The sequence below is a fragment of the Nelumbo lutea genome, chromosome 3 (genome assembly GCF_056320005.1).
Source record: "Nelumbo lutea isolate HS-2025 chromosome 3, American lotus-T2T, whole genome shotgun sequence".
NCBI lineage: Eukaryota > Viridiplantae > Streptophyta > Magnoliopsida > Proteales > Nelumbonaceae > Nelumbo > Nelumbo lutea.
The window spans coordinates 69,445,808-69,460,611 of record NC_142686.1 but is presented as its reverse complement, the minus strand read 5'-3'; the positions used below and the strand labels follow the sequence as shown (position 1 = coordinate 69,460,611).

At 38.1% G+C, this 14,804-nt stretch overlaps 1 pseudogene; it reads left to right on the top strand.

Annotated features, from left to right (window-relative positions):
* Positions 1–13,182: 13,182 nt before the first annotated feature.
* On the top strand, positions 13,183–13,831 carry LOC148865449 (NDR1/HIN1-like protein 1 pseudogene; annotated as a pseudogene).
* The last annotated feature ends 973 nt before the right edge of the window (positions 13,832–14,804 follow it).

Sequence of the window (14,804 nt, the reverse complement as noted above, 5' to 3'; positions counted from 1 at the left end):
AAAAAATAGAATATTACAGAGTATGGGCCCAGAATAAGGCCCACAACAGAGAGAAACATAACATAACATGAAATGACAGTCTATGGGCCATTCGGCCCATCTTCTCTACAGAGGCAAACCAAAAGGGGGTAATGGAGTAATAACGTAGAGGCTCATGGACCCATGCATGACCTCGATAGACACTAAAGACTCTAGGCCCATCGATCTCAAGTAACCAAATCTCTAGGACTCCTCTAGATAACTAACATATCTGGATCAACTAGGATAATTCTGATATACATTCAAGATCGAAGCTATCCTAGATATCCCTCATCTAACCTAAATAATGTATATCATCTTAGATCTTATTCCCTGTAAATCCTAATGTAACTCAATCACTGTGGTTATAAATAGAGTGCTACTCGGCTGTAACCAGTTAAGGTTAGCCGAATTATTCTTCCATTTGTCTATCTTCTATCTTTATTTTATTGTTATTTTTCTCTCTATTTGTTGTTTCAACTTGATATCAGAGCCATGTCGACAGAGACAGGAACTCATGGTAGCAATCTAGCAGCCTCCAATAATGGCTAAACAACAAGTAGCTCGCTCCTTTCAATCCAAAATGTTACTCATTATCTTCTTATCAAACTCGGAAGTGATAATTATTTGTTATGGCGCGCCTAGTTCCTTCCAATCCTATGACACCATCATCTCTTGGAGCTCGTGGAAGGGAAGAAGAAGCCCCCGCCTGAAGTTATTCCATATCCAGACGGTACGGGAATGAGGGTCAACCTAGAATTTGGAAAATGGATGGACATAGACCAACTCGTGTTGAGGTGTCTGATCTCCTCTCTTACAGAAAGAGTTATGACACAAGTAGTAGGCTTATCAACTCCATCAAAGGTATGGACTTCCCTCACCCACAGTTATTCCACCCACTCTCGTTCTAGGGTACTACAGTTGCGGTGACAACTGCAAAGTCTCAAAAAGGGATCTCTTTCTCTATTTCCGCATATATACAACGAGCAAAATCTATTGTTGATACAGTATCTGAACCGGTTCTCAAATCAAAACCGGTACTCTATATTCTTTCTGGGCTAGGAAGCGAGTATGAGTCTGTGGTTGCAACACAGACTAACCGACCAGACGTAGTATATCTTGGCATTGCACACATCATGGGAGCTCTTCTGAATCATGAAAGATGGCTTTAAGAAATAGCTCTCGCCTCTAATTCTCGAAGTGCAAATCTGGCAAGTGTTCCTCCCAAGAAAGGTAACTCATAAGCCCCCTCAGCAATTTTCTCCAAATTTCAATAATAATATAGGCAGGGGACGTGGACGTGGATCTCCACAATACAATCATCAATCTTTTCATAATCAACCCCAACAGTCCTTTGGAGGACGTGGAGGTAAGAATAATGTTGTTTGCTAAATTTGTAATAAATATGGACATAGTGCTCTACAATGTCGCAAGGCAAAATATGCCTTTGGTTTTGATACTAATAATTCTTGTAATGAGCTATCTGCTTTCCATGGAAGAGTCAATACCCCTCAGTATCAGTATGAGAATAATTTTGATCCCAACTATTACCCGGACTCGAGAGCATCCCATCACATGACTCTAGACTTAGAAAACCTACAGAATCGCACTAAGTATATTGGGCCAGATCAGGTCAAGGTCGACAATGGTCAAGGTTTGAATATTCATCATATTAGGTCTTCTCCCATGATATTTAATCAGCATGCCTTTTCTTTGAAAGATATCTTCCATGTTCCCTCTATTTGCAAAAATTTACTATATATTAGTCGATTTACAAAATAATGATTTATCTTTTGAATTTCACCATAACTGTTGCTATGTGAAGGATTATACAGAGAGAATCCTGCTTTTAGGGGTTAGTAGAGATGGACTATATAGCTTTCCAACTTCAGCCATAACCACTCCAAAAGCTCTTGTTGGAGAACGCATGCCACTTCATGGTTGGCATCTTCGATTAGGTCATGCAGCTATGTGTAATGTACGACAAGTTATTTCTAGATTTGGTCTTCTATTTGATAAATCTACTATTAATCAGTTAGTTTGTAAGTCATGTCAAATGGGAAAAAGTCATAGATTGTCTTTGAAGTCTTCTAGTTCTCAGTCCAAGTGTCCATTAGATTTAATTTTCTCTTATGTATGGGGACCTGCTCCCGTTAAATCAAATAGTGGATTTTCTTATTATGTCATTTTTGTGGATGATTTTTCAAAATTTTCTTGGGTGTATCCTATGGTTCAAAAATCTGATGTATTTAATTTATTTCTTAAATTTAAGAGACATGTAGAAGTCCTATTTTATGCAAAGATAAAAGTTTTTTCGTCCGATTGGGGTGGTGAATATCGTTTACTATCCCGGTATCTTAACTCTCAAGGAATCACACATTGACTAGCATGCCCTCACAAGCATGATCAAAATGGCTTAGTTGAACGAAAGCACTGACACGTGGTTGAATCTGCTCTATCTCTACTAGCCTCCTCCAACCTCCCCTTCTCCTTCTAAGTTGATGTAGTTGAAATTGTTGTCTTTTTTATCAATTGTCTACCAATTGAGGTACTCAATGGTATGTCACCTTATGAGAAACTTTTTCAGTCCCCTGTTGATTATTCTTTGTTGTGTTGTTTTGCTTGTGCTTGCTATTCTTTTCTAAGGCCATACAACAAGAATAAATTCTAGTTTCGATCCCTTCAGTGTATTTTCATTAGTTATAGTACCTCCCACAAAGGGTACGGTTGTCTACATGTTCCTTCAGGGCGTCTCTTTATAGCTCGACATGTTGTGTTTGATGAAAGCTTGTTTCTGGGAATGGTGAATCAACTCCTTGTGCCTCTCCTGCTCCTTCAGGTACTTGCATCTTAGCACCAGTCCCCCGGAATTTTGAGCCTCCATGTCCACCATCACCATCATAGCAACACCTCACTATGACTCCTCTTGAGTCCAGCTCTAGTTCGGCTACAACCTCTCCAGCCTTAGCTTCTCCGTATCATGTTTCTTTTGATTGCCCACAAAGATATAGCAGCATTTAGGAATTATTGGATACTACAGCTCTAGTTTCATAACCAGTATGCTCTCATTCCATGCGTACCAGATCTATGGATGGTACTCTACCATGATCTCAACTTGCTACAAGGTATCCAACTCCTTCAGTTCTTCTTACTCTCTTTGAAGAACAAGAACCCAAAAATTTTAATCAAGCCACAAAATCAATTAACTGGCAATTGGATATGGAAAAAGAATATTAGGCTCTCATTAAAAATAATACTTGGTGCTTAGTTTCATATGATCCCTCCATGAACATTGTCAGAACTAAGTGGATCTATAAGATAAAGAAGAAGGTCAATGGTACCATTGATCACTACAAAGCCAACCTTGTTGCCTAAGGAATTAACCAGGTCATGGGACCTGTATTTTGACACCCTTAGTCTGGTTATCAAACCAATCACCATACAAATGATTCTCTCTATTGCACCTGCGCACAACTGGCCTATACATCAATTGGATATAAATAATGCTTTTCTTCATTGCGTACTTGATGAAAACATCTATATGCATCAGCCCAAAGGGTTTGTCGATCCCAAACACCCAACTCATGTCTACAAATTAAGAAAGGCTCTCTATGGTCTTAAGCAAGCACCTCATGCGTGGTAATCTCGTTTGAGATCCGTCCTCAAACAAATGGGGTTTCGCAATTCTACAACTGATCCATCTCTATTTATATTCACCTCCAGCCAATCTGTTCTACTCCTTTTGGTGTATGTTGACGACATAATTCTCACTAGAAATTCTTCTGCAACCATTGATGGCTTTCTTAAATCTTTCTCATCGGTATCTCCACTAAAGGATTTAGGCTCTCTTCATTATTTTTTGGGTGTCAAAGTCAAACATTCCTTTAGTAGTTTATACCTCTCACAACAGTGCTACATTCTACACCTATTACTTTGGACAAACTTGGAAGGTGCCAAACCTTTAAGCTCAACCATGGCTACCTTTAGCCGACTCTCCAAGGATTCTAGAACTTCATTGCTTAATCCCACAAAGTACTGCAATGTTGTTGGAGCTCTTCAATATGTCACCATTACTCGGCCAAATATCTCCTTTAGTTAATAAAGTATGCCAGTTTCTTCACTCTCCTACTAATGAGCATTGGACAACAGTCAAAAGAATTCTTCACTACCTCAAGGGTACTATCTCTCATAGCCTCACCTTCTGGAGTTCCACATCTTGTTAATTAGTTGCTTATACTGATGCTAACTGGCCAAGTTGTCCGGATGACCATCGCTCCACTGGTGGATATGCTATTTATCTTGGCTCCAATCTCATTGCTTGGAGCTCCAAGAAACATCAAATTGTAGCTTGCTCCAGCACTAAATCTAAGTTTAGAGCCCTTGCAAATACTGTGACAGAGTTATTATGGATTTAGTCTCTCCTCAACGACATTGGTTATTCAGCTCCTCCACCAATACTTTGGTGTGACAATATGGGAGCTACCCACTTGGCAGTCAACCCTATTTTCCATGCTCGCACCAAGCATGTAGAAGTGGATTTTCATTTTCTTCGAGATCTTGTCACTCAGAAGAAGCTTCAAATCTAGTACACTCCCACCACAGATAAGATATTTGATGCTTTCACAAAGCCACTCTCTTCATCAAGATTTGCTCATCTTCGGGCCAAGCTTCACGTCACCCCGTTTAGGCCCATCGATGGACACTAAAGACTCCAGGCCCCTCGATGGACACTAAAGACTCTAGGGCCATCGATCTCAAGTAACCAAAACTCTATGACTCCTCTAGATAACTAACCTATCTGGACCAACTAAGATAATTCTGATCTACATTCAAGATCGAAGCTATCCTAGATATCCCCTATCTAACTTAAACAATGTATATCATCTTGGATCTTATCCCCTATAAATCCTAATGTAACTCAATCACTGTGGTTATAAAGAGAGTGCTACTTAGCGCTAATCAATTAAGGTTAGCCGAATTATTCTTCCATTTGTTTGTCTTCTATCTTTATTTTATTAATGTTTTTCTCTTTATTTGTTTTTTCAACTTGGAGAAAAGTGAAGATTATAGTGACATGCCTACAATTTTGTCCTACGGTATCATTACAACACAAGCATATTGGTTTTAACTAAAGAACCTCATCACCACAATTTTGTCCTACAATTTGATACAACATCATAGTTGATAGAGGGTGAATTGACCCGACCTCCTAAGTAGGCGACACATGGACATGACTCAGCATAAGCAATAGCTCAGCATGATAGCTTGGTTACAACTCGGTGTAATGAGCTCACTTAAACCCTCGCAGGTCAGCTCGCTACATAAACAATTCACTGCGGAACAGCTCACTACAAAGCGAGCTCGAGCTCACTAGTGTGCTAGACGAGGAACACTCCAAGCTATTTCAGCTCATGAGCTTGGACAATTAGCTTGCTCCAACCCTTTGGTACGGCCGCCTCGAAGGCCTTAGGCAGAATCACCTCGGGACGCCCCAGCAGCTTGCTACAAGGTAGCTCGCTATTAAGCCATGTGGCATCCTCAGGAAGCTTCTTATTTGACAAGACCGTACTCGTCAGACTACACCCACATCTCTTGATTGACGGTGCAGTACCTGCCGGCCCAGCGAGTTGTGCCCACGTCTCTCAACAGGCAGCGACGTGTCTGTCCTTCCCAGGTCACATCTCTCATCCGATTGGGTCAGTACCCTACAATAGTTACCTACGCACCCTGGCGAATAACGGCTGCGACAGAGGGCCAGTGGCGGTTACGCCCAATTTGACAAAACAACCAGTATTTAAGGACCCCGATTTCCAATGGGCGGAGGTAATTGAATGGAACTAGTGCTATCTGCACTCTCAACTCTCTTTGCATTTTCTACTAGTGGGTGTCGAATCCAACCAAAGATAAAAAGTCTTGCTCCAATTAAATAATTTGTAGATAGTGATGAGCAAGTTTGTCTCCACAGGGATTGTGTGGATTTATTTCCAAGTAAACAAAGCAAAAGATTAAAATCGATGGGAGATAGCTTCCGGTTGAAGGGACAAGTTCAGCAAAAGATTAAAATCATTGATCCTCGATGCAAAGATAGATTCATATGTTTACGAATAAATTGGTTATAGCCATTAACAAGCTCTAACGGCCAGCCTCTACTCATATTATTTGACAACCAAAACAAGCTCTTTGATTGCTTCTCTTATTAATAGACAATCCTAAACAAGCTCTTAGGATTTAATCTATTAATAGCATTAAGAGGGGAGAGACCCAATTCTGGTCAGCGATCTCACAAGCTCGGACCGTTTAAACCAGATCATACATTTTCCTAACATAGATCGAAAATATTTTTGCAATTAATTTCTGTTAGTTGTCACCATGATTGAACCTACCAATCATATACGAAACTGGAGGTTCAATCGGCAATAGATTATTTTCATTGAATGAGCAAGGGGCCCTTCTTGCTTAATCAAAAAAAATAATCCTCACAGTTAATCGCAGAAAACATATGAATACCCATAAACAATGAACTGAAATAAAAATCAATTAGATCTCACAGTGTTTAAAGAATCAAATCTTCCATAACTCTTCAACCAAAAATTAAAACCTTACAGACACTTCATGATGAAATCGCAGCTTCCAGATGAGAGGGGACGAACTCTGCTTCTTCCTCCTTGGTTGTTGAATGCTCTTCTTGAAGGCTGAAGCTCTCTTGGAGGATTTGATGATGGCCTTGGGTGCTAGTCCGCCCCCCTTTATATAGAATTAGGAGGGGGTTGTCTCCTTCTCTTCTAATGAGTTCTTTCTCCATTGGGACATCAGTTCTCTAATAGATAATGCTTAGATTAGATCTAATCTACTCCTATCTCTTAACTGGTAATCCTAATCTCTTTTATCTTTCTAAAAATACAACAAAAAATTGAATCTGATAGGACTCTTTGATGTTTCTTATTCTTGCATTCGTATTGGGTTTCCTTAACGAATTGGGTTGCTGCAAGGCTTCTCTGCGAACTAGGCTTCTTTACAAATTTTCTTAGACTTCGGGCCCGATTTTGACCTTGATGCAGTCCAAATCTATCAAATCTCAAATATAAAGGTTGTAGATTTTTTCCTTATCTTTCCAATGCATCTTGAATCTTCTCAATCGGAGTCCGTATGAAAGAGTTATTCTCAAATTATCTCACGGTGCCGAAACTACATAAAATTGCCTGATTAACATTGTTTTTCCCATAATGCCTTCTTTCGTGCCCTAAATCGAAATACAAGAATAGTGAGTCCAATTAGGTACTAATTAAGTATAAAATACTGAATATTGAGGGATAAAAATATGATAATTTTTATTCTCATCACCTACAGCTCTTAGAGTTCTAACTTAAGCATCAGAGTATTCCCACCGAGCGAGCTTCCTGGGAATCCCTCACCTTCCTCTTCTCAGGTACCGTCCGCCGCCAGATAGGAGCCAGGCGTCCGCCAGCTAGGAGTGCCCGGATTGCACTGCATCAATAGTGATTTCTTACGTTGTAATGGCATCCTGTCTTAGTGCCACACCACAACATGATGCCACAACTCATCCACACTCATCTTACAATGTCACACCAACACTTAGTTTTTCCAAAAAATTTATAAGGCATAGTGAAGCATACTTCTAGAAGAGGCAATTGCTACATTGGTGCTCACATATGGATCCCGAGGAGAAAGGCAACAACCTAGACCCTGGGATCTCTAAGTCGACACATTTTGACACTTCACTCAGATTGCCTATTTTAGATCTAACAAACTAATAAACTTTCTTGCTTGGAAAATATCTCCTACCTTTTACGTGTCTTGCATCTATAAATAGAGGAGGCATGAAACCCTCCTCACCTTAGTCTTTAGAGGCCCTTGCATAAGCTATACAGAACTAAAACCATAAGCTCCCCACAACTCTTCCCCCCTCCTCCTCTCACAAAGCCATTTACCGTCCTTTAGGAAGACCTCTTTGTTGGCTTACCCTCCTTGCCTACAAGTATTATGACCAAGTTTACAACAATACGTGTCGGATGGTTTCTCCCGCCTTGAACTTGAACCCTTTACAAACTTAGTTTTGGGAAGTTGATTCTTTTGGGAATGAGAGTACCCAATCCCTTTTCTATCATTGTCTATTCTTTGGTTTCCTAACATATTATTAATATTCTCTATGCTACTAGTAAATTTCCCTATGGTTCTTAGGAGGTCAACTTTTTCAACTTCAAGCCATTACATTTATTAGCTAGTTCTTGAATTGAGTAATTTAACCTTTTACTTTATTGTCTAAGCTCTTAATTTTCAATTTTTCATGGTAGAATTTGAGGATACAAGTTTTATGTTTTGAATCTTTAAACTACTAGATTGAACAATAAGGTTCTCATTTATCTTCCTAAGTTCTCTATTTTTTTAAATTAATTTTTTACTTTCTTCTAACAATTATTCTAAAGTTTGTTGTGTTAGACAGTGTATGCCCTTAGCTCCAATCAGATTAATGTACTAATACATTTATTGTAAATGAATAAAAGTACATAATTGTATTATGTTAGCATTGGTGTGTTTCTATGTAATTACCCCTTAAACTGAACACTTACGATACTCGTGTTAGTTTAGAATGTTCTCAGTTGTTGGATAGACTTGGGGATTTTATCCTACCAAGGCTGACACTAATGTGTTGCTAAAGAAGTTGGGGAAGCATGTCTCGGCTGCTAGGGTTAGACTCGAAGAACATGTACTGTGTGCTTATTTAAAGCACTGAACCTGAACCAAATTCTAGTTATGCCCTAGATCTTGGAGACTGAAGGGCAAAACTTGAAAGTTACACATAACCCCTACACTTGATTATAGTACTGCATTGAATGCCAAATCAGGCTATATTTGATATGCCAATCAGTGATATCCTTTGTGGGTCAAGACCTAGGTATGTTGGGGCAGTCTGAGAATTCACTTGAGTGAGTGATCATAGTGATATGATCAGCCCCTTTGTTAGAAAAAGTGAATGATTGGGATTGCACTCTCTCTAATGAAAACCAAAACTATCGGCAGTCGATTCCAATCGAGTTTGAGATTTGTTTTGCAATATATATATATATTATGTTTCAAGAAAAATATTTGCAAAAGGTTTTAATTCCCAAGACCCATCAGAGTAGAGAGTGAGTGCAACACAACACCTTGCAGTTAGGGGAGAGGTCCTTCCCTGTCGAGCAGTGTTTGATCATTGTGGGCTGAGAGGTTGAGTGTAAAAGACCATTAAGGGTTGTTTACCTAATGGGTTATATCTTACTTAAGTCCATTATCCTTGGGCCTTCATAGGATGGTTGGAATCAGGGATCATTTAATTGTAAATGTTGGGCCCATATTAAGCCCATATTGATGGACTCAAGGATTCACTACATTTACTAGTGAATTCGGTCAAGTCTTTTCACAAAGGCTGGGCCGAACACATGTGGGCTTATGTGAGGTCATTGTTGGGGTCCCATGCCATAAAAATTGAACTAAAATGGACCAACAACTATCTTGGGATGTGAGCAACTTACTTAATGGGCCTAAAGCCCATGATTAATGAGATTAATCAATCTGCCACATGGTTACTTAAGTTGTCATGTGACTTGGGCGAATATGGGTTTGGAGCACCCATTCTTATAAGAGGATAAGACTTATCCAATGACAGAGTCTAGATCCAAATAAAGATTTTGATTAGAAACCTCCTAATTCGATTAGGAGTGATGCTCTTTAAGGCATAAGAAAAGAGAGATTGAATTGCTCTAGAACACTCTGCTTTCAGCTTTCATTCTCTGCTCTTGCCACCCAGAAACCCTAATTTGATCTCCCCTTCTTGGACTAATTTTGATAAGTTATTTCTCTGAATTTTGCAAGAAAATTGCAGAGAAATTTCATGCTCACCTCCCTTGTTTGATCCATACAATTGGATTGCAGTCTTGCTAAAAATTGCGTTGTTGAACCGACTTCATTCAAAGTTGTGCCATCTTCAGTGGGAACTGGTTTTGTGATTCAATTTGGGCGTGAACTACCACTTTGTCAGCTATTTCTATGGAATCCCTATCAGGTATACTTTTCCCTCCTTTTGGTTTCAAATCTGATCTGGTTTTGGTGCAAAAACGATCCTAGAAAAATGCAATTTTTCTGAAACTAGGGAATGCGATTCCTATAAGGCAGAAAGAAATTTTTGAAATTTTGCCCAACCATCTAGCATGGTTCGGCCGTCCATATGATGGATCTTACCTTCCTTCATGTTGTAGCTCTTCCTTTGTGAAACTATAATCATAGGAAGTAGAGTTAGGGCTCACCTCATCTTCCTCAGCCAATAGACACAAATTTGCATTTGCATCACCTTCTTCTTCCCTTTAAAGTTCTTCTTCAAGGTTGGACACTCTGATCTAATGTGACCCACCTTCTTGCACTCAAAGTACGAGGGTTCTTCCTTTCCTACTGTCTTCTCTCTTCTCTATAGAGGCTCTCTTGCTCTTTAGAAATTTTAGAAACCTTCTTGATGCACTATGATGCACTTTCTCTAGCACCACTTGTTTTCCAGCTAGACTAACCCAAGAAGGGGGTGAATTGGGTTTTATGAGATTTACTCCCCAACTTATGTCTCTTGATAATGAATGTAATACAAATATGATTAATAGCGGAAATATAGTGTGAAGATTAATAAAGATAATAAATCCTCCCTAACTAATGCCTCTTGATAATGAATTTAGTGCAAATATGATTGATAGAAGACATATAATGCGAAAATTAATAAAGATAAGAAATTTAAAGAATTAATATCAACAAGAGAAATCAAAATATCTACAAATAGACAAAAAGCACAAAAAAGATGAATAGAGGTTGAGCTAAACCACACATGCATCCTCTCCCCAAGCACACCACTAGAGAATTCCACTAATCTAACTAGGCTTTCGGGTGCCAGCCAAACCTTTATATACCAGTTGAACATCTATGTGCTACAAAAACCTTTACAACAATTGGACTTATAGGTGCCAACAAGACTTATAACTAGATAGATTTTCAGGTACTACCCCAACCTTATTGCAGTGTTCATTCCCGAAATAGTAAACAATACTCTTCTAGAAACTACTACCTAACCGTTTATAGCAACAATAATGATATAAGCAAATAAAGCACAATAAAATGTCTCTACAAGGCTGATATGCAATTATAAGCCAAAACTTTATAGTTGCAAGAGAATGCATAATAATAATAGGCTTAGCTCTTTTTAGTTTCTTGTGAAATTTAATATATAGAACAAGTGTTATTTCACATTTCTGACAAAATTTAAACTCTTTTAGATTAGAATCTCTTCACTTTCTTTCTCCCTTGCTTCTTGCTCTCTTTTTACTTTGAACACTTAAGCACGATTTACTTTCTTTTTCCTTAATTCATTCTTCAGATCAAACTCATGCATATATAGCAATAATTGATTAAACCACTCTAGGAAACATTCAAACCTTGTTTTGAATGATGTTGAAGGCTTACTTAAAGTAGAAAGAGCTATTGATCCTTTGAACAGTCAAAAATCATATGTTTCTCCTTGAAGTAGTTGACTATCACAACCAAGTAGTCAACTTCTTCGTCTTGTCAAAAGTAAACATTTGACTATTAGGACTAAGTAGTCAACTACCACAAGTTACTTAGTCTCGATTGTTTTAAATAGTTGACTACAAACCTTTAGATAGTTAACTATTGGTTAAGACTAGTGTGACACCAGGCTCGGCTATCACAGGTAATCGAGTACTACCTTCCAAGTTGTAGTGAAGCCCTTAAGATTCCAAACTATGGTTTGGAGTGAAGTCCTTAAGATTCCAAACTTAGTGTTTTCATAATGAGTCTAAGAAGAACCTAAGCTTCCAAACTTAAGTTTGAGTTTAGCCCATGTAGTGCACTCTTGGCATCTGATTTACAACAAGTTCTAATAAATGTAAAAGATAATTTTATATACTTCTAGAACTTGATGTTTTCTTCTTTTTCTCCTTGTTCATGAGAGTAGTCTTATATCTTTTCGATGTTCTTCAGATCTCCTAAGGTAATCAATTAACACAACTATACAGTTGTGTATCATCAACACACTTTTGTCCCTCACTCTGTCCATTTTCCTTCCTCACCGGTCCAGCCTCCTTGGCTTGGCCTAGCATATCTTTGTCCATTTACTGACTTCAACTTCAAAGAGTTATCCACTAAGGACACACCTTTAGGCTTTCTATCTTTCTTGCAACTGCTTTTAGAGCAACTCGGTTCTTATGGTCTGTTTTGAACCTCTAATCTCTTAAAAGCAAAATTTTTCAAACATCAGGTTCTTCTTTTAATACCTCTTATTTTCCAGACTTTAGACATTAGATATGACAACATTCTTATTATTTGTCTCCAAAATGTCTCCCACGCATTTTATTCATTATTTATTATTAGTAGCACACTATCATTATATAAAACTTTACAAATAATAAGACAAAACATTATTTTTCACAATAATAAAATATTAAAATAATAATAATAATAATAATAATAATTCATGTAATATTTATTTTTTATCTTATTCTATATTTTTTATTATTCCTCTTATCTATTTTATTATTATTTTTAATGATTTGATTATTATGTTAATAAGCGGGTAAACTATAAAGACCCCCTTGTATGGGGTATGTGACAAAGTCCCCCCTGTACTATTACCCCCTTCCGCTAATGTTCTGTCAATTAACCTCAAAAAACGTTTTCATTCAATTCTTTAAAATTTTTTAAATGTCCAAATTACCCTTTTACACTGTTCATTGTCTTCTCCGTTAAGTGTTAAGAGTCCAGACTACCCATGGATTGAGTGTCCGTAAATCACTATCCAGCAATGCTTTGTGTATCGCCACCTCCGCTGCAAAGAGATGGTTGCTGCATCTCTCGTTCAATATCCAATCCGTGTTGTATCTTATAGGGAGCTCATAGATATAAACCTTCAAATCAAAGAATAAATATGAGATTAAGTAACCAAAGCAAAGAAACAGAATAAAATGGTCCAACCTCGAAAAAGGTGTATCTCATTCGTTCTGGGTTGTTGCGAAATAGTCGTATTGATCCCAATCAAGGCTCGAGAGACAAAGCTGTCTTTTGAAACAGAGACGGTGCTTTTAGGAAGCGAAGTGGGCCGGAATTCGGCGAGAAGCGATGTCAGAGAAGAAGGGAGACTATGGCAAACACAGCCATAAGAGGAACAAGCTCATCCGACGAATATGTGCCGGAATTCTCTTCTTCATCCTATTAATCTTGTTCATCGTCTTCCTCTTATTGGCGATCCTTCGGCCAACCAAGCTTAAGTTCACGCTCCAAGACGTGACGGTTTTCCAGTTCAACGTCACCGGTTCGAACTTGCTCAACTAATGCAGATAACCCTCTCGTCGAGGAACCCCAACGACAAGATCGGCATATATTACGACAGGCTCGATGTGTTCATGTTGTATAACAACCAGCAGATCAATCTCCCTACTAGATAGCTTCCAACGTACGAGGGTCACAAAGACATCTGGTCGCCTTTCGTCTACGATCAAACGTATCGATTGCACCTTATCTGGCAGCCTCGCTGTCTTAGGATCAGAACATCGGGACGGTCTTGATCAAAATCAAGATCGATGGACGGGTCAGATGGAAGGTGGGTACTTGGATCTCAGGCCACTACCATATCTAGGTCAATTGTCCGGCGTATTTCACGTTTGGCAGCCGGAACACCGATATTCAGGTCGGAACCGCCTTAAAGTATCAGCTAGTGCAACCCTGTGGGAGCTCACATCGCCTGCATCGTGGTTGCAAATTAAAGTGATGGAGCAGTGGAAAGGAATATTTAACAGCCGTTTTGACTTAAATGGACAATTACTATTTTGTTAAAATTTGAATACCTGCCAAATCTTTTTATCATTATTAGATTCCCCTCTTTCTTTCTCTGGCTCGTCATGCCTCCTCTGCTCTGAACTCTCCTTGTTACACCGTTCACAGGGATGGTTGTGCCACTTTCTTGCTCTGGCTCGTCATGCCTCCTCTTTCTTTCTTTCTATCAATATTTCTCTCTCCTTTTTGTTTTTTCTTCTTCGTTCCACTTCGTCCAAATGGGCAACCCAACCTAGGGGGTTGATGTCTGATAAAGGGTCGGTCAGGGAATTTATTTCCCGAGGAGCAATCGCCGTTAGTATACTTATATTTCCGTTTCTCTCTTGACGTAGAAGACTTAATCAGAGACAACATCAAGATATCTGAAGTGAAACTCAAAAATAAGGAAAACAATAGGTTAAATAGATTTTAACAGAAAAGGGCAACAAAGAAAAAAAAAAAAAGAAAAAGTTTAGTGGGTATTTTAGTAATTTAATGCTTTCTGCAGTCTGATTTAATGGCCAAGGGGATGTTTGACTAATGGTTAAAGTTCAGGGGGGTCTTTGTCACAAAAAAAAGTACAGAGGGGACTTTGTCACAAACCCCATAGTACAAGGGGGTCTTTGTAATTTACCTTAATAATTTAATATTATTTGTTTATATTTTAACTAAAAATAACAATTTATTATGATTTATTTATTTATTATTTTTACTATTTTGTATTATTTTATAGTTCTAATTATTATTTTTAATTATTAATATTATTACTTTAACTATAAATTATTTATTACTAATTTTTTAATTACTTAAATAATTAATTGTTTTCATGATTTATTTATTTAATAACTATTTTAGTTATTTAATTAATTATTATGTCATTTTCTTTTATTAGTTTGAATATTTTATTAATTATTTAATAACTACAACTA